The sequence below is a fragment of the Lissotriton vulgaris genome, chromosome 5, assembly GCF_964263255.1.
Source record: "Lissotriton vulgaris chromosome 5, aLisVul1.2, whole genome shotgun sequence".
Taxonomy (NCBI): domain Eukaryota; kingdom Metazoa; phylum Chordata; class Amphibia; order Caudata; family Salamandridae; genus Lissotriton; species Lissotriton vulgaris.
The window spans coordinates 1,835,633,592-1,835,657,920 of NC_141693.1; positions in this window are offsets into that span (position 1 = coordinate 1,835,633,592).

Here is a 24,329-nt window from a genome sequence, read left to right on the forward strand (position 1 = left end):
GCATGAGACTGTGGCATTTTTCCTTTGAACCTCTATTTTGCATGAGACTGTGGCATTTTCCTTTGAACCGCTATTTTGGCAGTATACGGTAGTAGTTTCCCTGGTGGGGCACTCTACTTGGACATTATACTTCCTGACTTAGTTCTGTTTTGGGACACAACTCCTTTAAACGCAAACCTTTGACTTGGGGAACCGTATTTCTCCTTGCGGGCACTAAAGTGATACCAAGAGCACAGAGGTGTGGTGAAGGGAAAACAAACCACTTTATTATAGGATCTCATAGTTACGGTTCCTTTTATTCTCTTTCTTCACTCCTATGAGCCTCCGGGGAAACCACCCCGGTCCAGAGGAACTAGGAAGCAAAACAACACCACTGCCCACATCCAACCCCTCCAGCTCACAGGATTCATCTGAAGAAGACGAGGAACCTCAAAGACAATTATCTAGTCCGTTAACAACTACTTCTGTTGCCAATAAACCTCTTTCTAAACCACTTCTGCAGCCTCCGCGGCTGTTTATCAGACCTGCCCTCCCACAAGTGGTGTCAGAAGTGGGACCTAAAGGCGAAATGGAGGCTGCCCTGACAAAGATGGCTGAAAACCAAGAACATTTGGAGAAGGTCATGAAAAGGTTTTTGAACGTGGTAGAGGAAGATCGGGAGAAGATACAGCAAGTAATAGCTGGACAAGGACTGACCCAAGGAGCCGTCATGGACGAACTCACTGCAGTCCTAGGGCAACAAAGAGGTCCCACCACCCTACCATCAGTGGTACTTCAACGATATGTATCCGGAGAAGACCCGGATTTCTTTTTCAGCAACTTCGAGCGCATGGCCAATGCTGCTTCATGGCCCCCAGACAAATGGGGACAATACCTGGGACCCCTTTTGTCTGGAGATTTACAAGCCGCTTATCAGGCAGCTACGCTCCAAGGGACGGTTCCATATGCAGAAATAAAAAAATGTATTCTGGAAAGGCTGGAAATAGACGATGAGACGTACAGGGTAAAACTAAGGCAAATAAAGGAAGGTCCTCAAGAAACCCCTCGCACTTTATACTTCCGAGTGAAAGTCATGGCGGATCGTTGGTTGAAACCGGCCACTACGGTCAAAGATGGGATCATGGCAAAAATGTATCTAGAACAGTATCTGACATCTCTGCATCCACCTATCCAACGCTGGGTTCGCCAACAAGCTAACCTTACTTTAGAGACAGCAGTAGAGATAGCAAGCGCATGTAATAGGGCCCAGGACTTCCACAAAAGTAAAGAAGAAGCCACCGGAAAAGGGGGGGACATACCGTTCATCGACCCACCAGACCCCCATTGATCAAGAAGTCTGAACCCCTTGCTTTTGTTCCCAGTGCCCCTTTGCCTACTGCCCTGCTGCGTCTACCCACAACAGGACCGCAATGTTACCAATGTGGGGGTATGGGACATATAGCCAGGTTCTTTTCACAAAAAGAGGAATCTATGAAGATAGGGATGGCCCGTAATTACTTCTGCTCTTCCACAGAAAAAAAAGATGCCCCCTTATAGATGTACTGTTTCCGTGAATGGACAACCAGTTACTGCCCTTGTGGATACAGGTTGCTTGCATAGTGTAGTCAGACCCCAGGACCTTGGTGATAGTGTAGGTCCCATAGAAGAAATGGTGGCCATCAAATGTGTACATGACGACACCAAGCGGTATCCCACCGCATGAGTACTCATACAACATCCTCAGGATACAGGAACCTCTCTTACTGTGGGACTGATACCGGATTACCTGAACAAGCAATTCTAGGCAATGATTATGGTAAACTACCTGAGTTGTTACAAGGGTCATCTAGGAACGAAGATGAGTGGCTAGCTTCCGCTCCCTTCTCTAAAGATACAGAGGGAGAATGGCCGCATTCAAAGCCTAGAAAGAGTCGGAGACAGAGAAGGGCCGAGAAAGGGAGAGATTCCCGGGTAATGCCAGTCATTCCAGTAGAAAACCCATGGGAAACAGATAGGAATTTCCACGCAGCCCAGCGAGAGGACCCTATCCTACAGGAAGCATGGAACAAGGCACATGAGGAGGAGGATCCACACTGTGTAGGTCCTTATTTTTTTGTTAAAAATTGACTATTGTATAGAAAAGGCAATCCTGACCAGAAAGCACAGTTATTGGTCCCAGGACCATTCCGCGAGAAAGTATTGTATCTTGCTCATAGCCATCTGTTAGGGGGTCATTTTGGTACCGAAAAGACTGAGAAAACCATCTTAGATCATTTATTTTGGCCAGGCATATATCATCAGGTGAGAAGCTATTGCAGAGAGTGTCCTATTTGTCAGCGGAATAGCCATTATCACCCCCCAAGAGCTCCGTTGCTTCCTCTTCCAATTATCGATGAACCATTCTGCAGAGTTGGTATGGATATCATTGGGCCCTTACTTCCCTGTAGAAGTGGCTGTAGATACGTACTGGTCATAGTTGACTATGCTACTCGGTTCCCTGAGGCCATACCCCTTCGTAAACCAGACACAACCCACATAGCCAAAGCCATGATTGGTGTTTTTTCTAGGGTGGGATTTCCGAAGGAAATATTAACTGACCAGGGGACCCCTTTTGTTTCCAAGAGGATGAAGGACATATGTGCACAGCTAGGGGTGAAACAGATTCGAACAGAAGCCTATCACCCTCAAACCGATGGGTTGGTTGAAAGGTATAATGCCACTATTAAGGCCACTCTAAAGAAACTGCTGGACCTCGAAGCCCGGAAATGGGAGGATATCTTACCTTTGGCGTTGTTTGCCATTAGGTGTAAAGAACAGAAAAGCACAGGGTATTCTCCCTTTGAATTTTTGTATGGTCATAAACCCCGTACCTTGCTAGACATGGCCAAGGAACAATGGGAGACTGAACCAAACAACACCAAGCCCCTTACTGAATATGTCTCTAACCTTAAAACACATCTGAGACAAATCAGAGACATTGTAAGAAATAATCTAGCAGATGCCCAGGACGCCCAAAAGAAACAGTATGACAAAGGGGCTAAACTTAGAACCTTCCAAGTAGGAGATCAGGTGTTGCTCATGATGGCTTCCTCTGACCAGAAGTTAATAGGGCAGTGATCCAACAGGTCACACCAGTAACCTATTGCATTGAAATTGACAGCAACAGAAAAAATCACAAATTTATCATGTGAATTTACTGAAGAAATGGGAGGGACCTGTTCCAGTAGCTGTACACCATGTGGAGTCTCATAAACCCCTATTTTTGCAATGTATAAACACAGAGTTACCCAATTCTTTGAAGGACGACTTGAACAAGATGTTATTGCCCCTTACCTCTGTTTTTTCCTCACTCCAGGGAAAACCACTCTGATTCAACATGCCATTAGAACCTCACCCGGGAAACTGATCAGGTTACGACCGTACCGGATACCGGAATCCCGTTGTCAGATCATAAGGGAAGAGATACAAAAGATGTTGTAAATGGACTTTATAGAACCATCTAAAAGCGAATGGAATTCCCCCATTGTGCTCGTGCCAAAACCTGATGGGTTGGTACGCTTCTGTATTGACTTCAGGGAGGTCAATAAGATTTCTGAATTTGACACCTACCCCCTTCCACGAGTGGACGAAATGGTAGAACGGATAGGGAGAGACAAGTATATTAGCCACTTCGATGCTGATGACGAGCTCAGCTCGTCATCAGGCTTACCTGCCGTGTGCGGATGACGAGCTGAGCTCGTCACGTAACGCGGTAATTTCGAAAATGCCGCACACAGCGGGAAAAGCCGCCGCAGTGATGCAGTTAGTACCCTTGATTTATGTAAAGGGTACTGGCAAATCCCTTGGAGGAAAGAAGACCGAGAAAAAACAGCCTTTTCAACTTCAGATGGTTTATTCCAGTTTAAAATGCTACAGTTTGGCTTACATGGGGCCCCTGCAACTTTCCAAAGAGCCATGAATATGGTGTTGAGTCCTCATGAATCCTATGCTGGGGCATATATCGATGACATTGTGATACATAGTGACACCTGGGAGCAACATCTGTACCACCTGTCCCAAGTAATACATACGTTGGGGTCGCATGGATTGAAGATCAATCCAGCCAAAAGCCATTTAGCTGCTCAAACAGTGAAGTACTTAGGCTATCTACTAGGAGAAGGCGTCATAAGACCACAGACATCTAAATTAACAGCCATTGCACAGATTCCTTTGCCCAAAACAAACAAATATCTAAGAGCCTATCTGGGGTTGCTGGGGTATTACCGACGGTTTATCCCTAACTTTTCACAAGTGGCTGCCCCTCTCACTATCTTCTACAAAAGAATAGTAGAACAGAAGAATTGTTACACTCTCCTTCTAGTGCTATCTTGCACTCCTTCGAGGCCTTAAAAAACTCCCTGACTTCGGAGTCTGTATTAATCAGCCCTGACTATTTCCGACCTTTTATTTTACAAACAGATGCCTCCGACCATGGTCTAGGGGCCGTTTTGTCCCAAGAAACTCCTCATGGAGAAAAACCCATCTTGTACATTAGCCGTAAACTTTTTCCCCGAGAGAATAATTATGCTACCATTGAGAAAGAGGCCCTCGCCATCAAATGGGCTATAGAAACCCTGAGATATTATTTGGAAGGGAGAGAGTTCACCTTTTTCACTGATCATGCCCCTTTAGAATGGTTAGCAAAGAATAAAGGCCACAACGAAAGGGTATTGAGGTGGTTTCTCTCCTTACAACCTTGCAGGTTCAATACTAGACATAGGAAAGGAAAAGAGCAAGGGAATGCGGATTACTTATCCAGATACCCACAAGATTGTCTCCCTAGAAGAAGGACTGCAAGGGAAAGGGGATGTGAGGAGGTACTGAGACATACCTGCTGGAAGGGCTTCCCATCGCGGATTTCAGTGCAGTGACGAGCTCATGGACTACGGTTTCCATGTTCCTCTGCTGTTTCTCTACAGGATCGCGTTAATGGCCGTGACCCGGAAGTGCCGCCTCTACAACCGGCAAGTGAAACCCAGGAGCCAATGAAAAATGGGCCAGGACCAGGTCTGGAGGAGAGAGGAGTCGAATGCGGATGGAGAGAAGACGCGGGACCCGACTGCACCAGAGAAGACGCAGGACCCGACTGCACCAGAGAAGACGCGGGATCCGACTGCACCAGAGAAGACGCGGGACCCGACTGCACCAGAGAAGACGCAGGACCCGGTCGAGGTGAAGAAGATGCGGGACCCGACTTACCGGACGTTTGAACAACAGAGAATCCTGACGAAGAAGAGGAAAGCTGGTTCAAGGATTGGTGGTGTCCGGAGGTGGCTGGGGAGCGGCCGTGACTCAGGAGAGTTACGGCGGGAGCCGGTGAGTAACAACGGCTCGAGGGTTGTATTAAGAGGGGAAGGGAGGGACGACACTGACGAGGGGGGGCAAAACCAGCTGATACTGCACAAACAAGTATTGTGGCATTTTTCCTTTGAACTTCTATTTTGCATGAGACTGTGGCCTTTTTCCTTTGAACCTCTATTTTGCATGAGACTGTGGCATTTTCCTTTGAAACTCTATTTTGGCAGTATACGGTAGTAGTTTCCTGGTGGGGCACTCTACTTGGACATTATGCTTCCTGACTTAGTTCTGTTTTGGGACACAACTCCTTTAAACGCAAACCTTTGAGTTGGGGAACCGCATTTCTCCTTGCGGGCACTAAAGTGATACCAAGAGCACAGATGTGTGGTGAAGGGAAAACAAACCACTTTATTATAGGATCTCATACTTACGGTTCCTTTTATTCTCTTTCTTCACTCCTATGAGCCTCCAGGGAAACCACCCCGGTCCAGAGGAATCAGGAAGCAAAACACCCCTGCCCCCATCCAACCCCTCCAGCTCACAGGATTCACCTTAAGAAGACGAGGAACCTCAAAGACAATTATCTAGCCCGTTAAAAACTACTTCTGTTGCCAATAAACCTCTTTCTAAACCACTAATGCAGCCTCCACGCCTGTTTATCATACCTGCCCTCCCACACTTATAAATAAATAAAACTAATTTTGTTGTGTGCGCTGCATCACCATATGTGATGCAGTGCACACAACGAGATTTGTTTTATTTATTTATATGTTTACTTACTTGTTATAGTCCGTAATCCATACATTACAACCCCCCACCCTGCCCCTCCCCCTCCCTACGTCACCGCCCTGCAGTTGCACCTACTACCGGCCGTGCCTGGTGTGCAATGGAAAAAGTGGTTGCTTTGGTGCTGCTCCTTGTGGTTAACTAGATGTATAGGCTCTGCGTACAGGGGGTGATCTCCATTCTACCACTCTCTGTTGGATAGTTTAGTGTCTTGCACTTGATTCATTTTGGCGCTGCATGGGGGTTCCCTTTGTGTTCCTTGTGTCGGTATACTTTATCTTTAGTCTGTAGTTCTATTGATGCTTTGGTTTTCCATTTATCCTTGAATGGTTAGGACATCATTTTATGACAGGAAATTACTTCTACTGTTTGCTCAGATGGTTTGGGTCTGGAACATGACTTTTTTCCTTTTTTCCTTTGCCTTGGCAGCTTTAGTTTCTGTTGCCTGTTTTATTGGCATTGCTGTATGATGTTCTGCAGACCAGTTATAATTCTGTGATAATGGGCGTATATGTTGTAGGCATACAATTCCTTCTTCTATGCTTTTCTGTGTCATGATTTTTAACTGGTGCAAAGGAGTGGGTGGTGGTTTGTGTCTTGGGTTAGACTTCTGCCTTGTTTTGGTACTGTTATTGGGGACTCCACTAATCTATTATAAGTCGCTATATGTATTACAGTGCTCTTCCTGTCTGCCAGCAAATGTGGTTGATTGGTTTAGCATAACTGCTGTGGCGGCAGATGCTTTAGCTGTTTGACTTCTCACAACTACCTCCACAGGGTACTGCTTTGTTATTATATTCACTGGGTGAAGAATCTGTTGTAGAAATATCCATCAGAAGAATATGTTATTTACCTTCAATAATGATCTTTCTGGTGGATACTGTGTCTAACTGCAAAGTTTGTTTGTGGAAGTGGCAGGGTAAGACGTGAACCAATTGCTGGAGTAGGTGCTGAAATACAGAGTTAGTACTTCAGGCCCAAAGGTGCAATAAATTACACAGAAATGCATTGCATGACGTAGCATATATTATGTAGAGCTTATACAAGCATACTATTTGAGAGCTTGTTATAATATAAGTGGATTATAAACTGATAATCTTTGCCTTAATTGTGTAATTATTGCTGAGCTGTTTATAATAGAATCATTTTAATTTTAATACATGGCGTGTATACAAATAGTGTCCAATAAATTATCATCCTGTGCAAAATACCGACCATTGCGTGGGAACTGATTTTGAAGTACAGAGTGAGACTCTGCATATACCACCTGCTGAGATGAGAGATACTCTAACAGATTTGTCTGCCTTCAAACACCACCAGTCAATATTTCTTTTTTTGTGGGTTTTATATTGGGTGAACTCAACTGGAAGGTATCAGAGCGCTATACCTGAGCACCAGTTACGTCACTCAAGACACATTCATTTTGGTAGGCACAGGGAGATTTATTGATTTGCCTAGAATCGCAGGATATTGAGCTTCCCTGCTGAGACTCCAACCTGAATCCCCAGCATCAAGACGACAGCTCTAGCCATTAGGCCACATCCTCTCCCCTTAAGTCAGCAGGCGAGGAATAGGAGACAACTGCCAGTTCTGAAGAGGTCACACACAATTACCATTTGGGGCTTAGGGCATCTACCCGGTGTGACCGCTAAAAATCTGAGGATTACACAACACCAATTAAAAACAAGCACTGGCGTTGCCAATAGGTCTCGCAGTAGGAAAGTTAGACTATTACAATTGCAAATAACAATGCCTTTTATTTTTGTTTTCATTTTAAAAACATAAAGGGCTTTGTCATTTACAAAACCAATAGCTCCAACTTTCCTACTGCGAGACCTATTGGCAACGCCAGTGCTTGTTTTATTTATGTGTTCGTTTTGAACGTAGCAAAATTAATAGCTTTGTCAGTTACAATGTCAATAGTTTTAACTTTCGCAAATGTGACACCTATAGCATTTGTAATGCAATGTGTGTCGTATTTACGTGACTTAGATGTATTGATATTACAAATAACAATGGCTTTTAATTTTGTAAATAATTAATACTTAAATAAAAGTTATTGTAATTTATAATGGCAATAGCTTAAACGTCCAAGAACATTGCATTTGCACCTACACACACACAGAGCCACACACAAACACACACACACACACACACACACACACACACACACACACACACACACACACACACACACACACACACACACACACACACACACACACACACACACACATATAGATGTGGTGGTGGTGGATCTGGGGGATATGGTGGTGGTGGATGTGGTGGTGGATGTGGTGGTGGTGGTGATGGGGGATGTGGTGGTGATGGTGGTGGATGTGGGGGTGGATGTGGTGATGGTGGTGGTGGATGTGGTGGTTGTGGAGGTGGTGGATGTGGTGGTGGTGGATGTGGTGGTGGTGGATGTGGTGGTGGTGGATGTGTTGAAAGTGGTGGTGGATGTGGTGGTGGATGTGGTGGTGGTGGATGCGGTGATGGATGTGGTGGTGGTGGTTGATGTGGTGGTGGTGGATGCGGTGGTGGTGGTTGATGTGGTGGTGGTGGATGCGGTGGTGGATGTGGTGGTGGTGGATGCGGTGGTGGTGGAAGTGGTGGTGGATGTGTTGGATGTGGTGGTGGATGTGGTGGTGGATGTGGTGGTGGTGAGTGTGGTGGTAGATGTGTTGGTGGTGGATGCGATGGATCTGGATGTGGTGGATGTGGTGGTGGATGTGCCGGTGGATGTCATGGTGGATGTGGAGGTGATGGTGGATGTGATGGTGGATGTGGTGGTGGATCCTGTGGTGGTGGTGGATGGGGTGATGGATGTAGTGGTGGTGGGTGTGGTGGATGTGGTGGTGGTGGGTGTGGTGGATGTGGTGGTGGTGGGTGTGGTGGATGTGGTGATGGATGTGGCTGTGGATGTGGCTGTGGATGTGGCGGTGGATGTAGTGGTGGATGTGGTGGTGGATGTGGATGTGGAGGTGGATTTGGAGGTGGTGGTGGTGGTGGATGTGGTGGTGTTGGTGGATGTGGTGGTGGATGCGGTGGATGTTGTGGTGGTGGATGAGGTGGATGTGGTGATGGTGGATGTGGTGGTGGTGGTGGATGCAGTGGTGGTGGTGGATGTAGTGGTGGTGGGTGTGGTGGATGTGGTGGTGGTGGGTGTGGTGGATGTGGTGGTGGATGTGGGGGGTGCAGGGGCTGGCTGGCCAATAAGTAGCAATAAATTTCATCTTGCTGAATAACCACATTAAGTCACTGTTACTGCCTGTTCCTTTACACTATGTCATACAATACTTTTCAAGCTTCTGCGCGTATATGGCACTCTGAAATGTTTCTGCTCGACAAATGAGGTCTACACTGCGAGGCTTTGCATCCCACGGCGGAGATTCCGAACGAAACTGAACCGCATAAACGAAAGCAGCCTGTCCAACTCTTGACGAAGGATTGCTTTCAAGGGAGCAATAAAACCTCCAAGTTGGAGTGACTGTTGTGAAACCCCTCACTCCGGACCCTCACGTGATTTCGTTTTCAATACGTGGGTGGTGAATAATAAATATTCCTGCAGCCTGCAAGTCCAAATTATATTGATACTTTAAAGTAAAATTGTAATTTACACTGAAAAAAAGTAGTAAAGTAAAGTAAAGAAACGGGGTTCTGTGAGTCCTTGACGAAATTATGAACATTGGCCTGCCATTCCAGCTCTAGTCTTTGAGATGCGAAATAGCAAAAGCTTTGTTTCACGGAGCGATCCGCCAAGGCCAGCATCCTTACACAGTGTCAAATCAGAGTTTAATTTTTTTTTAACATAACTGTTTCATGACACCTCATATATTAATTAACAATCATAGGTGACCTGTCCCTGGGACGGGCCACGTACTGTTGCGCAAATCGTTTTAATGTTAAACTTTGCACTTAAAGCATTTGATCTGTATTTCTCCAGCCGACCAGGCCACAGAGTAAACTAGTTTCCTTTGTATTCGGCGTCACTTTCTCTGCCTGAGTGAGCACTGGCGGTGTCTGGCCGCTGGCCAAATGTAATACTTTGTAAATATTGAATGAAACTAGCGCCCAGCAAGTTCGCTTATTGGAATAGTGTGTTTACTTTCCACCAGTGGTTTCCATATCAGTGTGGCACCTCGAAGCTGAGTACGGAAACTGGACATTTACAGAAACTAACGTGACTGTCGTTGGAAACACTGCCGAGCAACAGAGGCGCACAGCATCCTCATCGGTGAAACGTCTTTGTGTTTGATTGAGTGCTCATCAGCGGGTGAATACTCAGCAGGCAACCACTTGTCCGTTGTGATATAGGTCCCCTACACTGCAAAAAAGCTGCGTGCATTACTCGAATAGTGATATGGAAGCCGTGTTAACAGCTAAGCCTTACCCTGCTTACAGACGTTGCCTCAAAGCGAAATGAAGCAAGCAATTAACAGCGAAGCCAATGTGTCTGGCGAATAGTGATATGGAAGCCGTGTTAAAAGCTAAGCCTTACCCTGCTTACAGACGTTGCCTCAAAGCGAAATGAAGCAAGCAATTAACAACGAAGCCAATGTGTCTGGCTGGCCTCGCAATGCTGCCAAATGGCCGGAGGGAAGCCGGATGGGGGTGGGAGAGCCTGGTGGGGTGGGGGGTGAATGCAAGCGAAGCCCTTTGGGAAAGTCCGTTGTGATATATGTCTCCTACACTGCAAAAAAGCTGCGTGCATTACTCGAATAGTGATATGGAAGCTGTGTTAACAGCTAAGCCTTACCCTGCTTACAGACGATGCGTCACAGCGAAATGAAGCAAGCAATTAACAGCGAAGCCAATGTGTCTGGCTGGCCTCGCAATGCTGCCAAATGGCCGGAGGGAAGCCGGATGGGGGCGGGAGAGCCTGGTGGGGTGGGTGTGGAATGCAAGCGAAGCCCTTTGGGAAACTGAAAGTACGGCTTATGAATAATTAGGGGAGGAGAAGCCCTTTGATGTGCTGGGCTGGCCGTGAATGCGCGTGCTTGTTTGCTCACGTGATTCACGTGAACTTCAAGAAAACCGCAGGAACGAAGCCCTTGGTTTGACGATGTTTTTGGCTACTTGAATTCTCGATCCCTCAATGCGCTTGCGCGCATTGTAGGTCACGAGACCTAAAAATAACTGAATACCCACCTCCTTTGCCAATTAACTTTGTCACTGCGTTACCCTACAGTATTCTTTGATACAAGATGAGCCGCTCTTAATAACTTTTTCACCACATTGTGCTTAGACATTCTGCTTCTAAGTGCGTGATTACCAGTAGCCCAGTCAGCTGTGATATGTGTGGTAACTCCTCTTACTGAAATTATGAGTGTCAGAAAAACTGACCCCTCCAATTTCCTCCGGTAAATATCAGCATGTCAAACCTGTTCATGTTTAGTGGGGGAAAAGGCCTGGAGAATACCGGGACATGTGGATTTTAGTTTAGTAAGCATCGAAATCTGCATATTGTGCCCCATAATTGAATGTAGAACTTGTAATTGGAGGTATTTGTTGCATCTGATTAATAACGATCCCCATCGTATAATTAAAGATGTGATAAACAACTCATGTTCTCTGTTCTGAGATCGTTGGCTAGAATGGGCGGGAGGGGGCACATAAAAATGAAGGAAAAGGCTATAGAGTTCATGTATAGCCCTCAAATCTGTCTCTGGTTCCAATGGACTTAATCAAAGGGTAGCTGAAGCCAGAAAATCCCTCAACAAGAGTTAAGGATCCAATTGGACTATGTGGAGGCGCTCTAAACCTTTCACTTCTTACACGTCTTTGTTAAGTCTTCTTGAAGACAACCACTTTGTTGTATTTTTAATTAATGTTCCTCGTTTGTGCATATGATTTGTCACAATCATGCATTAAGGTGTTACAAATAATTCACTGCTATCCTACTGATCAGACATGTAACTACCGGATAGTAGAAACTAAGTGCTTGACCTGCACATCATGAGTGCAAATCAAGACAGGGCCTTCTCCGCCTTTCATCCTTCCAAAGTTGATAAATGAAGTGCCATTAACTTATCTAATAGAAACGCCTACTATTTACAGCACATGGTAAAACTAACTGCTTAGGCGCTATAGAAGAAATGTTAAGTACAATGTAGCGCTGTACATGAACCAGGGATGGGAGACAATTCAAGATGTACTTCAAGTTGGGGGTTAACATCTTTCCATGAGGTACTGTTACATGAAAAGATAATCTTGTTTGCAAAGTCAGTCACTGCCCAATATTAGGGGCTAGGAATAAAAATAAACCTACCTACCTATTCTGTCTTACCCTTTTTTTGCACACTCACTTAAGTAACCATGGGGAAGGCAAAAAACACTTGACACTGCCGTAGCGTTTACTGGGCCCTTTACTTTACTTTACAAAATCAGTTGGTCCTCTGATGAATCTTGCTCTGTGCTGAGAGGGGCTGGATATTCGGGTAATTGGCAGTTACCTAATGAGGCCCAGGAATAGGATAACTGTATCTATAAACTCGAAATTAAACTCATATAGATACATCTCAGAAAAATACCATAAATATAAAATATGATCACTGCAAACCCAAATCAACTAAAGAAACGTAGGCAAGTCAAAATCATACAGACCAAAGGTTTTGTTATAAAAATAAAGAATAAAAGCATGAAGATCTGATGATCAGAAACTTTCTCTTTGCAGTTGCATTTAGTTATAGCGTAGCCCAAAATGAATGCACACCCACGAGGAACGATAAGTCAGAACTACAGAGCCAGATAAAAGTAATTAATTAAATTGATCAGATTATAAAGGATTTACATTTAATAAATCTAGCATTCAGATTTAAATTTAGTTATATTAATTTAGTGAATACCAAAGCTCAGGTTTCAGGAAAGGTAAGGAATTCGCAGAGGGGCAGTCTCTCTCAGCCGAGGTAGACTCTCAGACACACAGCGTATGCGTCGTTATAGATAGGTAGCCAAGCAAACCTTCTACAAAGACTCTCAGGAAAGTTCAGCAAAGTTCCAAGTAGCCAGTCCATTAAGACAGTAATCTGTCTTTGTTTGCCACCGTAATAGCAAGGGTCGCAGAAGCAACAGGGACCCTTTGCTCCGTATGCATCGATCAGCTTCAGGGCACCAAAATCCCTTAAGAGAGGTAATTATACTCGGCCACTTCGGGGGTGACACCACTTCAATTTGTCAGACCACTCAGTCCATTGGTCAGTTCATAAGGAGGAATGTGATGCTACAGTATAGAAGACACAAAATCGGGAAGAACAGGTGGCTCAATTACTCAGTTCCTTAAGTTATTCCATATGCAACATGTTGTAATCACATCAAAAGGGCATAGACATCACTCGGTTTATTAAGATGACAGACACAACATCAACGCGCCCGCTGTCTTCAGCCGGCAAACCGTCACTCAACTGTCCGCGAGCAGCGCTCGCCTTGGAACCTTCGGAAACCAGAGCATACCACTGCGGCGCGGGCGCGACCGCAGCGTGAACCAAGTCACAACATACCCCCCTTTCCTCTACACGCAGGTAGGGAATGAGTGGTGAACGATACAGGAAAGTAACAAACAGGTCAACCAACAAGGAAGTCATGCAAGTGTTGAGGAAGCCTCCTGGCCCGTAAGGGTCTCTGATGTGTCTGAGCGCCAGGAGGGTTCTGAGGAACATCATTTGGATCGGTTGCTCTTTGGCCTGTGCCCAAGTTATCCCCTCCGGGACCCGGTGCCCTCATCTCAGTACCCGCACGGGCACTGTCAAGCAATTGGCGATCATGGGCTAGCATGTATCCTGAGCATGTACCTTTGTCGTCTGCATTTCCTTTAAAGGTTTCCAAAGAACGGTCTTTGGAACAGTTCTTTGCTACCCTACGCAGGTTCCATTTGTCACCATTCTCTAATACAACATAGAAGGGTTAAACTTCTTTAACCGGGAAAGGTCCAAGAAACTTACGCAAACCTCTGACCACACGTCCAGAACGAACTTTGACCCAATCACCGACCAGTATGTTAGATGCCTTCCTTTCCCTACTTTGTGCCTCCTTTGCATCACGCCTGTGAATGCTCACGTCACAATCTCCACTTTTCCACTCCTCAATCACATTCCGAATTCATGCAGGCACTAGTTTTGAGGTAGGTTTCCTGCCTCTCATGGCTACAAAGGGGATTACACCAGTCGTAGAATTCTCAGTCGTGCGATACGCCCATACCAGATCATTCAGAGTCCTTTCAACATCAAGATTGTTGCTAAGTGCCAGACCTATCGCACCCTTGATCATGCGATTGGCTCTCTCGACAATCCCATTGGATTGTGGATTGTACAAAGACGTGAACAAATGTTTTATACCACACTCACTCAGAAATTCCCTCATCTCATTTGAAGACAATTGGGTCCCATTGTCCGTGATGAGGACCGAGGGATAGCCCTCCTCCTTGAAAATGTTGCGCAAAACTTTGATAGTGATGCGGGTGGTAATCTCAGGAAGTAGGAAAGCAATAAGCCACCGAGTATGGACATCCATAACTACTAGGCCAAACCTTTTGCTGGGGTGAACACCGGACATAGGTCCAATAAAATCAAGGCATACACTGTGCCACACCACGCCAGGGTCCCGGATGGAACTTGGGACGGATTGGGGGCCCACTCTGAGTCGCTTCTCTGACTCACAGCATTCACAGCACCTCTCCACCCACCTAACGACGTCACCATCCATTCCTGGCCACAAGAACTCATTCCTCAACCTTTTTTTTGTTATGGTTTGGCCCATATGCCCTTCATGGGCCAAGTCGAAGAGTCTTTTGCGGACATCAACAGGGGGAATCAACTTATCCTCACGCATGAGGATCTGGTCATTGACGGTAGATAGCTCGTCGATGACTGCATTATAGGGTCGGACACTAATGGGTAAGGTACTCTCTCTGCGTCTACATTTAGAGATGAGACCCCTGACATTTCTCAAAACCTCGTCATGGGACATGGCTTCAGCCCACTCCTCCTTGCTGACTCCACCACAACTCCACTGAACTACCCCATCAACACACGAAATGGCACCTTCACACTCTTTTTTTAGACACACCTGTCTTGTCAACCTCCTCCCACTTCAAAGACAAACGAGACATACAATCAGCCTGAACGTTGCGCCAGCCCGAAATGAACTCAAGATCAAAGTTGTACTCTTGTAATCTAGAGGCTTACCTGGCTAGTCTGGCTGACCCCTTTCCTGTTCTTCCAGGTGAAAGTATTTTCAGCAAGGGTTTGTGGTCGGTGCGAAGCGTAAATCTACTTTCCCACACATACATTCTGAAATATTCAACACCCCAGGCAGCCGCTAAGGTCTCTTTTTCTATGACTGAGTAACATCTCTCAGTTGTTGTCAAGGTGCGGGATAAGAACGCTACTGTTCTTTCGCTGTTCCGTCACTCTGTGATAACACAGCTCCTAACCCGGTGTCACTTGCATCCACAGTGATGGTTGTCTTACCCTGCACATCGAATGGGACTAAGATTCCTGCATTGCATATCTCAGATTTTATCTCCTTAAAGCATTTCTCTTGTACATCCCCCCACATGAATTTGGTCCCTTTCCTCAAGAGCACTTTGAGATGTTCAGTTTTGCTTGCAAAGTTCTTCACAAACTTTGAGTAATACTCCATAAGCCCAATAAATGAACGCACTTGGTCTTTATTTGTGGGGGCAGGAGCGGACGTAATGGCAGCTAAGAGGTCTCTCTTTGGTTTCACACCCTCTGACGAGATGGAATGCCCCAAATATTCTACCTCTGTTGCCAAAAAAGAACATTTCTCCCTGCGTAGAGTCAAGCCAGATTCTAAAACTCTCGCAAGGGCAATTTTCAAGTCTGAATTGTGGTCACTCACACTTTCTCCAAATACTAATATGTCATCTTGAAAGAATATTACATTTTCCACACCTTAAATATCTCTGTGACCAACCTCTGAAATACGCTTGCAGCTGAACATAGCCCAAAGGGCATCCTCGTGAATTGGAATATGCCTTCATTGGTGACAAAAGCTGTGAAGTGTTTTGAAGATTAATGCAAACGTATTTGGTGGTAGGCATGACAAAGGTCAAGTTTAGAAAAGTACTTCGCCCCTTTAAGCAACACCATCATCTCGTTTATGTTGGGCAGGGGAAAGGTGTCAGGGATTACTGGTTGAGACTTCTGAGGTCCACACAGAAGCGTAATTTGCCATCGGCTTTCTGTGAAATTACAACCGGAGAAATCCATGAAGAACATTCTATAGGCTCTATTACTCCACTGGACAGCATATCATCCAGCATTCTCTTCACCTCCCCCCTTACAGTAATTGGTACCTTTCTCAACTTGTGTTGTACAGGGACTGCATCGGTTTTGAGTTTAATTTTATGCACATAACCTTTCAAATTGCCTAGTTATTCTCTGAATACACCTTTTCCACCTTCTAAGATGTCTTCTACCGAGAGGTCATCTACTACCATGACTTGCTCGATAGCATGTGGGTCAATTCTGATGTGTAGGTCAAACTGATGATACCATCCTAATATGGGGGGTCCAGATTCTGCAACATACACCTTCCCCCTCACAAATCCTCCATTAAATTTAATGTCTGTTGCCATGTATCCCAGAATGTCTATTTTTTCGCCCTGATACCCACCTGGATTTATGTCTTTAGGCATCAATCTCTTGCCAGGCCACTCCTGCTTGAAAATTCTCTTGGGAATAATGGTATACAGTGACCCTGAATCCACCATTAGCCCTACACTCTTATCCCCAATGATAAATCCAGCCTTTGGCCTGTGTTTCCTCTTATCGTTAGAATTATGATTCTCAGTGAAAAGAACTTTATCTTTTCCGCTACCTTCACATGATGATGGTTCCACACACAAGATTCTGTCTTGTTTGTAGTGTTCAGTAGACTCCTCAGATAACATAGCTACTTTCCCTTTGTTGGCGTCCCTACACATTCTAGCAAAATGACCCTTGCGGCCACATTTCAAACACTCTTTCCCAATGGCCTAACACTGCCTTGAGTCTGATGCATGATAAGCACTTCCACACTTCCCACAAATTTAGTTACTGGCTCTTTTGGGATATGTCCTACCACCCGGGCTATTCCTTATGCCTTTAAACCTTGTTGAAGCGGCCACTTCACCCTCACTACTCTCTACAACAGAGGTTTCGCTTTCATTAGACACATTGGGTTTTAAATCTCTGTGATCCATCTCCTTCATACATGAATCAGACTCTTCTATTATTTTTGCAATGTCAATTGCGTCCTTGAGAGAGTGGTCTTTAGCAGCCCATAGGCGTTCTTGGGTCTTCTTGTTCCTACATCGGACAATTAATTGATCTCTAATCATCTTTTCTGTCATGGGTCCAAATTTACACTTCAATGAAAGTTCCCTAAGTCTAGTGACAAAGTCATCAATGGACTCCCCTACTTTTTGTGGCTGAGTATAGAACTTATATCTCCTCAGCGCTATGTTAGTTTCTTTTGCAAAACGCAATTCCAACCTTTTACGTGCTTCTTCAAACACATCTGCAATGGGTTGGCCTCTTTCATCATTGGCAACAGGTAAATACTTAAATATGTGTTGACCTTCCTTCCCTAGGTTAGTAAGTAGAATAGCTTTCTTCCTACTGCTGCGTAGTCTTGTGCATCTAGTGCCTCAAGATAATTATCAAACATTTCAACCCACTCCTCCCATTCTATATCTGGATTACCTGGTTGGTTTAGGAAATGGGGAGGAGTTGACACAGCAGAAAGGTCAAAGGCATTTACATACATGTTCTAAATAAGTATTTCCCCCTTATTGCCTGACACAATGTTTACCTAGTTTCTACTTTTTATCTGTTGTGAGGACTCACCATGGACAAAAGCAAATAGGAACTCTATCTCTGTAACATATGCCTTGCGCCACAATACCTATAATATTCTTCTGAATGAGTACTTAGGAGATACTTTAGGTAAATTGTGTGACAGGGGATGGCAGTGTTATACTATACACCTGAGCACCTATGATAAGACAAAGTCACTTTAAGGGATAGTCTCTAGTCCATCATAGTACAGCGCCACACATCACTCAACTTCAATCTAGTGCAGTCCCAAATCTTGCGCACAATGGTTTTCCTCACAGCAAATGCTCCTTCACCTTTTGACTTTCCCTACGTTCCTTCCGTTAGTACCCTGTATTCTACCTCTGTCTTTTTTTTTCACCAGGCATATGTTTTTCTTGACCTCGGCGTTCAACAGCACTCAAGCATTTCTCTCGCACGCACCTCTTCCCTTCTCGCAGCTGTGGCATTGCAGAACAATGAGTTTTAGCCTGATGTGAAGCGTTTCTGCTGTTTATTTTACTTCACAGCCACACCATCTTTCATTTCCGCCCTCACGGCGCTGGTCGATAACGATCTCGCTTCACTCGGTGTGGGATATTTCACTGCCTCACCATCTTTCATTTCCACCCTCACAGCGCTGGTCGATACCGATCTCGCTTCATGCGGTTTCTTTTTTTTTTAAACAGTGCCCCACATTAAGTGTCCTTTCTCGCTCTTCTTCAATACTAGTCGCAAAGTGATTTCTACTGCCTCTGCTGCGCTTCCTTACTCTCGAAGCACTCCACAATGCCGTTTTTAGTCACATTGAGGCGTGAACACCAGCGCTGAGCACTCAGCTGTTTTCAAACACCTTGCTTCGCTGCCTCCGCTGCGCTTCTCTCACTTGGGAAGCACACCACAAAGCCGATCTTCATCACATTGAGGCGTAAATACCTGCGCTGGGCACTCAGCTACTTTCGGCTCTTCTCACCATTTCTGCTTGCCACATAAACTTTGCTGAAGTCTATATGGCTCTGCAGGCACCGCTTCTTCCCTCACAGCCGCCGCACCACTGACAGGAATGCACATTTCAACTTCCTCTTACTTCTGTCAGCTGATGGCTTCCGATGTCTTCGCCGATCTTCTCTCACGATATCTTCGCTGTATGTTGTGTCATCCGCCGTCTGAAGACCATCCTCGTCGCCAAAAGATGTTGTAATCACATCAAAAGGGAGTAGACATCACTCGGTTTAAGTAAGTATTTATTAAGATGACAGACACAACATCAACGCGCCCGCTGTCTTCAGCCGGCGAACCGTCACTCAACTGTCCGCGAGCGGCGCTCGCCTTGGAACCTTCAGAAACCAGAGCATACCACTGCAGTGCGGGCGCAACCGCAGCGTGAACCAAGTCACAACACAACACATTGAACAATGTCACATCGACAAAAAAGCATAGCAAGTTCCAAGGGGCACTTTCCCAGACAGTTGCTCTAAATCGTAGCTATGGTTGTAGCAAGTGCTCTGCGCAGGACAGGAGAAGTCAAAGGAAACAACTATGACCTAATCTAGTTCCCTGCTGCTCTCCTTTTCCTCTCTGCCCTCAGCGCCATGACAATAGTGTGGAATGTTCCGATATGCTTTGGTTATACCAGTCCATGATTTTACAGTAAGAATGAGGCCTACATGAATTTAAGCTAATATATTGCAAATTCATAATAATAGTGAATCATATATTAAAAGAAACGTAATACACATAGGTTCAAATATATAATTGTTGGGTTACTCACAAATTTTTGAAAATACCAACTTCTACCTATAACTAATATTTTGTCTAAACATTTTCGTTTATAGTCTACATCACTAATATATATGTGAAATACATTCTAGATAAATTTTGTGAAAGCATAGTTCATTTTGATTGTGTAACGCCTACTTTTCTTTTTTCATTTTCGGTGTACACTTTATTACATGAATGTCATTTTCATTCATTTTTCACACAAAAAACAAGTTAGTTCATATTGCTTCAATTTAGTTTTATTAATGTTCACACTCATATATAAATATCAAGTTGAGCAGCGATAAACTCCATTATGGAACAATTTACCATTCTGCATATTTCTAACACGTTAATAAATATGATGTATTTTCTATTAATATAATCACAACCTTATCATTTAAATGTATAACATATCTAATCTACTTTTCTTTTGCATGCTTCTACGGTGCAGTAACTGCATTTCATATAATAGTGTAATTTCTCATTATATGTATTTGTACACGTTTGCCATATACTCCAGAAAAGGTGTCCATGATCATTTCTTTGTCATAAAATCCTTTTGATTTAATCTCTGCTCTATCAACACATACAAAATCTTCAAATTTGCTTCCAATTAACAAACAAAGTGTTCAAAGGAGTCTCCCGTCTTCTCACCCTTGATTTTTTATTCTTTTCTTCCATATTCTAGTTTTCCATTTGGTTATTTATTTATTATTTATTGATTGAGCTTTTAAAGCGCGGCAGCTACCCAAAAGGGTTTCCCGGCGCTGAGAAAATGCAACTAGCAGAAAGAGAGAAAAAAAAAAAACTAAATTATTGATTAAAAAGCCAGGTCTTGACGGCCTTGCGAAAGCGAGTATAGCAGTCCTCTGATCGAATATTGAAAGGGAGGGAATTCCAAAGCTTGGGCCCCAGGAAGGAGAAAGATCTGCCGCCCATCCTGGCGAGTCTAAACTTAGGGACAGTAAAAAGAATTTGGGAGGAGGAGCGGAGAGAACGAGCAGGGGAATAAAAATTCACCAAGGTTTGCAAGTAGCTGGGAGCCAACGTTCCCCTAATCTTATGCATGTAGCTGAGCGCTTTAAACTTCACTTGACTGTCCACCTTCAGCCAGTGAAGGTCACGAAGACGACCAGTGATATGGTCGGTTCTGCGACAGCCACTGAGTAGACGCGCCACATTTTGCACAAGTTGGAGGCGTCGAACGACTGCCTTGGTCGCACCCAGGTAGAGTATGTTCCCATAATCCAATCGAGAGGTGACCAAGGCATTCACCACAGACCTCTGGGTGTCACTGGGCAGCATCCATAAGATATTCTTCAGCCAGCGCAAGATGGTAAAGCATGTAGACGAGACCTTATTAGCCTGACAATGCTTTGACAGAGCCCTGTCAAAGATCACCCCCAGATTACGCACATGCTCCACCGGGGAAGGAAGCGGACCCAACTCTGCAGGCCAGTGTCTGGGGGTCCAAAGGTCAGGTTTATGCCCAAAGACAAGGACTTACGTCTTCCCTCCATTCAGTTTGAGTAGATTTTGATTCATCCACTTGGCGATTTCCCCAAGTCCTGACTGAAGGAGGGAGGTAGAGGCTGTGTCCGATTTGGAAAAGGAAAAAACAACCTGCGAATCATCGGCGTACGTGAACAAAGTTAATCCGATGCTGTCTGCAATGTGGGCCAAAGGGGTAACATAAAGATTGAAAAGTAACGGGCTAAGAATCGAACCCTGAGGAACACCATGGGGTTGGGAATAAGTCTTAGAGGTAGCAGTGTGAGAAAAAATTTGAAAGGTGCGATAAGAAAGGAAAGAAGCCAGCCAGTCAAGGGCAAGGCTTCAATGCCCATAGCGGCTAGAGACTCAAGAAGAGTTTTGTGCGATATAGTATCGAACGCCGCGCTGAAATCAAGTAACATCAGCGCGGCCGTCTCCCCTCTATCAAGCAGGGACCGAAGGTTCTCCGTGATGCCAAGAAGTGTTCTCCGTGATGCCAAGAAGTGTTGTTTCCGTGGAAAAACCAGGACGGAATCCTGACTGCGAAGGATGCAATAAATTATTCATAGTGACAAACTGAGTCAAATAATGGTGAATATGTCGCTCTAAAACTTTAGAGAAGGCTGGCAGTAGAGAAATGGGGCTGTAGTTGGAAAGGACCTCAGGGTCTGCAGTAGGTTTTTTCAGTAGTGGAGTAACCATTGCATGTTTCCAACATGCTGGGACGGTGGCGATCCTAAGAGAAAGATTCAAGGTGGTGCAAATAGCGGAGAGCTGGGAAGAAGCTAATGAACGGAGTACAGGTATAGGCAGAGGGTCAACAGGGGAGCCAGATTTTACTTTACACAGAATTTCGTGAAGAGCCTCAGACTGCAGTTCGGGCCAAGCCCGTAATGAATCCGTAACGAGGGCCGGGCAGCCGTTTGCGCCCATTGCATGTGTGGAAAAGGCCGAAGGGTTATTACCACTATTTTGAGTGAAAATATCGTGATGGATCTTATCCACTGTGCTAGTAAAAAAACTGAGCAATTTCATCACATTTGCTACTGGACAGAGAAGGAGGTTTCACGTTTGAGCTTTTTGCAGTATGACTTATTCACTTTTAGCGCCTCAGTGTACCAAGGGGCTGGAGTCTTATTGAAAGCATCCTTCTTAAAGGAGGCGGGAAGGCAAATATCAATGGCAGTTTGAAGCCAGGAGTTCGTCAATATAGCAGCTGTATCGGCGTCGGCCGATGCAAGTAGATCTGCGGGAAGATGAGCGGCCAATACTTCATTTAAAAAGGTAACGTCCAACTTTTTCCATTCCCTCCTGCTAACAGCATGAGTGCTTCTGTGCTGAGGTAAAACGTCCGTGGGAGTGACCGTGAACTTGACTTGGTAGTGGTCAGCTTGGTAATGGTCAGACCAAAGAACAGGTAATGCAGGGGGACAGTGTACGTGCGACAGATTAGAACAAATGGGGTCTAGGAGATGACCACCTTTGTGCGTGGGGCCGTGATTGTGCAATACGATGTTCATTGCTTTACGGTCAGCAATCAAGGTTCTAGCAGTGATGTTACCAGGCTTGTCCAGGTGAATGTTCAGATCACCCACGATCAGTAAGGTACTAGGCAGTGGCGGAGCCAGGAGGGCGATAAATTAACAAGCCCGTCAATGTAGTTTTAGGATGGAGGGAAAGTTTAAAGGACGCAGCTTCACCATTGTTTAGAGTAATGTGGTCGAGATGACATTGATATATGTTTTTGAAAATGATGGCAATTCCACCCCCTACTTTCGCGACCCTGTCATACCGGACAATAGCATAATTGGAAGGGAGTGCCTCCGCAATGTCGGGTCCAGACCCATCAGTGACGTAAAGAGCATCAGGTTGCTCCTCATTTAGGAGATCAAAGATCTCGCGTCGATGCTTGGGCACAGAACGACAGTTCAGGCTGAGAAAATTAAATGAGGCTTTAGAAAAGACCGTCACATTAGGCGTACAGCTGTGGCACGGCCGAGGGGCTTCCAGAGAGAGTGAACAGCGTGTGCAAGACTGGGGAAGTTTGCAGGACAGATCAAAGGTGGAGAAGTCCGCGTTGTAATGGGGTCTGTATGTTCGCAGTTGTTCTGCGCTGTAAATGGAGCTCTGAGGTAAAGTAGAAATTGGACCAGGGGGTATGGCCTCTGGGCCCCTTTGGGCACTGACGGGCGCGCTCGCTGTGCCTGCCCGCTGCACGGACGGGAAATGCATGCCATAATATACGGGAAGAGGGCGGGGTGGACGAAACAACTGGTCAGCAACCCGGCGCCTTACACAAGATGGTGACTAACCTTTCAGCTTTCCCGCATTAGGTCCTAATCGGCTGCGGGGAAGGCTGTCGGGATCAGGGTAAGTAAACAGTCTCCGGGAGAGAAAGCAACACAATCAAAAATTTTAAAATACAATGTGCAAAACGCAATAGCAGCAGTAGTAATCACTGAATAGCGAGATAAATGACCTAGATACCCCGGCTTCCGCCTCAGGGCAAGCTAGTAAAAAATCAAGGGGGAACAGGAGTTTGCGGAAATAAAAACTCGAGAGGGCGGGCGGACGAAACAACTGGTCCACAACCCAACGCCTCACACAAGATGGTGGCTACCCTCCCAGCATCCCGCGTCAGCTCCTAATCGGCTGCGGGGAAGGCTGTTGGGATCAGGGTAAGTAAACAGTCTACTGGAGAGTACGCAACACAATTAAAATTTTTAAAATACAATGTGCAAAATGCAATAGCAGCAGTAGTAATCACTGCAAGATAAATGGCCTAGATACCCCGGCTTCCGCCTCAGGGCAAGCTAGTGAAAGCTAGAGAGTCTCATACCACCCCAGAGCACAAGTCCTAATAAAAGAAGTGGGGGGACTAGCCAAGTTAGGCAGTATGCTAGTGACATTATTGCGCATGATTCACTACATGTGACATCACACGTGGCATCACAGGAAGTAGCATGACCTCCCAAGAACTGACAACAGAAGATGTAACATTAGATCTTAAGACCTCACATGTTAAGCAGGTCTATCATGAGTACATTTGAGTCATTACAATATTTAACAGATAAGATTTTGAGTCGGGCTAGTGCCAAAAAAGTGACACAACCCCGACATGAAATCTGGGCCTTAACTTATACATTTATTTAT